Source organism: Sus scrofa, unplaced genomic scaffold (assembly GCF_000003025.6).
Source record: "Sus scrofa isolate TJ Tabasco breed Duroc unplaced genomic scaffold, Sscrofa11.1 Contig1052, whole genome shotgun sequence".
NCBI classification, from domain to species: domain Eukaryota; kingdom Metazoa; phylum Chordata; class Mammalia; order Artiodactyla; family Suidae; genus Sus; species Sus scrofa.
This window is the reverse complement of record NW_018084804.1, coordinates 22657-26268: the sequence shown is the minus strand read 5'-3', so window position 1 is coordinate 26268 and position 3612 is coordinate 22657. Positions and strand designations below refer to the sequence as shown.

The following is a 3612-nucleotide window of genomic DNA, read 5'->3' as shown; positions in this document are numbered from 1 at the left end:
AGACAGCAAGGGAAATCATTCATAAAAATATTTTGGAAATTTTAAATAGTTACGTTAAGTTTTCAGAGTTTTGGTGGTTACCTTCTGAGTTGTAGTTTGAATGGTATTCAGAGATTATTTTCAGTATTTTGCAGGGCTAAACGTGGCCTTGAATTTTAGAGATGTTAGGCAGAGACAATGAACTCTAATTAATAGTAAAAATGTACAATTTAGTTTTTAATGTATCCCACTTTTCAAATGTCTCATGCTTCTCTACTCTCTCACTTAACACCACCCCTAACAAGTTATTCCTCAAATGTGGCCCTTAGCAGGATGAGGAATTGGGGAAGAAATTTTAGGACAACCTGTTCCCTTCCCTACAAAGACAGCTTCATGAGCATGTTCATCAGTGAAGGTTGGTCTGTAGAGTCATTGTTTTCTTTGGGCAACAGTGTATCATGTTGAAGGTATTCCTCAGCAACTGTTGTAACCAGGACAACTCCTTGAAGGACATTACTTACCACTTTGGGATTTACCCTCCCAATGGCTCCAGTCAAGGAAAGCATGTCCCATTATTCTTTTGTTTCCATAAAACTCCATTTGCTCTAGGAGAAGGGGTCTATCCCCTGAGACACTAAATGCTCTAATGCTCTTCCAGCTAAAACCAGATCTTTTAGTAGACTCAGAATTCTCTGCTGTGTAGCATGATAACCATAGTAATTTTCAGACTCTGCTTTCCTAGTGTGATGTGGTAGGTTAGACTCTATGGTACATCCAGCCATCCCTTTATGTTGGTGATGTGAAAGAGATGAAAACCAGAGATCAGGTTGGTCCCTACATAAAGCGGCATCAATTGGTCAAATAGAGGGAATATGATCAGACACAGAAAGGACAGAAGTGAAAGGAGTTGTAGTTGTTTGAGTGTTACTCAAGTGGTAATTTAAGAGTATTAAAGGACGAACATAAGAATAACGTAAGCTGATTAGTGATATGGGGATGGGAAGGGGAAACTCATATCACCACTCTTTCCTCCATCATGTCGTATTTTTTTTTTTTTCGGTCTTTTTGCTATTTCTTTGGGCCGCTCCCGTGGCATATGGAGGTTCCCAGGCTAGGGTTCAAATCGGTGCTGTAGCCACTGGCCTACGCCAGAGCCACAGCAACGCATTATCCGAGCCACGTCTGCGACCTACACCACAGCTCACGGCAACGCCGGATCATTAACCCACTGAGCAAGGGCAGGGACCAAACCCACAACCTCATGGTTCCTAGTCGGATTCGTTAACCACTGCGCCACGATGGGAACTCCCATCATGTCGTATTTTTGAAAACCGAGATATTTCATTCCACAGTCTGTGAAAACAGTCTTTGATGAGGTCTTTATTTCTCACTCCCTGGTAAAAATAAATTTAACCATAAAGTTCCTATCTTTACTTACATCTGGTAGTTTTATTTTTTTTGTCTCTTATCTCATATCCCTTCTAAATTCTTTAAGAATGCTGAAGGATGGTTCATGCAACAGATCACTATATCCCAAGCTGTACTTTTTGTTTTGTTTTGTTTTTTGTTTTTTTTAGGACCACATCTGAGGCACATGGAAGTTCCCAGGGTTAGAGGTTGAATCGGAGCTGTAGCTGCCGGGCTACACCACAGTCACAGCAATGTGGGATCCGAGCTGCATCTGTGACCTACACCACAGCTCATGGCAAGGCTGAATCCTTGACCCACTGAGTGAGGCCAGGGATTGAATCTACATCCTCATGGATACTTGTTGGGTTTGTTACCTGCTGAACTACAATGAGAACTCTGAATTTGATATTTTTGTGAGGGCAGGCCAGCTCTTTTGCCCAACTTGTCTCAGTGTGGGTTTGTCTCATATTTCTTCATTTTAAAAGTCAGGCTGTGCATTTTTGGCAGGCATATGACTGAAGTGACATTGTGTCCAGTTTAGAGCAACATGTCAGTAGTCACATACTGTTGGTTTATCTCAACATTGGCGACGGTAATATTGATGACTTGGCTATGGTGATGTCCACCAGGATTTCCTCTGGTAAAGCCTACTACTTTTCATTTTGTAATTAACAAGTAATTTGTGGGGAGATATTTTATTTTTATTTGATTTTTATTTTTGGCTGTGCCTGTAGCATGCTGAAGTTACATATTTCTGGGCTCTCTTTTCTGTTCCATGAACCTATATGTCTGTTTTTGATAATACCATGCTGTTTTGATGACCGTGGCTTTGTAGCATAATCTAAAATCTGAGAGGGTTATACTTATAGCTGTGTTCTTTTTTCTCAAAATTGCTTTGGCAGTTGTATTTCCATTTATCTTGAGTGTATGTAATTCTTTTGTCAGGTAAAAGGAGTGAATGATGATGGAAAAACTCAATGCAACCACTGAAGGCTACTTTGTCCTGCTAGGTTTTTCCAATTGGCCTCGTGTGGAAGTAGTACTCTTTGTGGTTGTCTTGATGTTTTACTTGATGACATTGACAGGCAACCTGTTCATCATTATCGTATCATACCTGGACTCCCATCTGCACACTCCCATGTACTTCTTCCTCTCAAACCTGTCTTTTCTGGATCTCTACCAGCTTCATCCCCCAGTTGCTGGTCAACCTCTGGGGCCCAGGAAAAAACATGTCTTATGTAGGTTGCATGACTCAACTTTACTTTTCCCTTGCACTGGGATCCACAGGATGTGTGCTGCTGGTGGTGATGTCCTATGACCGTTATGCAGCTGTATGTAGACCTTTGCGTTACACTGTCCTCATGCACCCTCGTTTCTGCCATCTGTTGGCTGTGGCTTCTTGGGTAAGTGGCTTCACCAACTCGGCACTTCATTCCTCATTTACCTCCTGGGTACCCCTGTGTGGACATGGCCAAGTGGACCATTTCTTCTGTGAAGTTCCAGCACTGCTGCGACTGTCTTGTGTTGATACAAGACAGCTAATGAGCTGGCCCTCATGGTCACGAGCTCCGTTTTTGTTCTCATACCTCTCATCCTCATTCTCAGCTCCTATGGTGCGATTGCCCATGCTGTGCTGAGGATGCAGTCAACAGCTGGACTTCAGAAAGTCTTTGGGTCATGTGGAACCCATCTTCTGGTTGTGTCCCTGTTTCTCATTCCAGGAATGTTTATATATCTCCAGCTATCAGGAGGTTCTCAAGATCAAGGAGAGTTCATTGCCCTTTTTTATACTGTTGTCCCACCTAGCCTCAACCCTCTAATCTACACTTGAGAAACAAAGAGGTAAGAGGGGTAGTAAAGAGATTAATGGGGTGAGAGTAAGCCTGTGTACTTGTGAAATTAATAGAATAATATCATTTGATACCAGTGACCTTCCAGTCCCACTTTTGTAAAACAAAGAATACAGTATGTGACGCTGAGGCCAATGAAAGAGCATAAAACACCTGTATCTGGCCTGGAAGCCAGAGCTAGTGTCTGTGATTATCTGATGATACATCTGTGCCTGCACTGCTGAGATACACTCAGAAGAGATAACTGAGCATGTGTTTAGGGAATATGCTGCACAGGAATGGGTATGAGGGGACGTGAACAAAGACTGGAGCCATCTGTCTGTGTTATTCAATCCATGATAGGTTGCATGAGCTTTGGTGTAGGTTGCAGACG

General features: G+C 42.4%; 1 pseudogene; it reads left to right on the top strand.

Annotated features, from left to right (window-relative positions):
- The first annotated feature begins 1695 nt into the window (after positions 1 to 1695).
- On the top strand, positions 1696 to 3264 carry LOC110257998 (annotated as a pseudogene).
- The last annotated feature ends 348 nt before the right edge of the window (positions 3265 to 3612 follow it).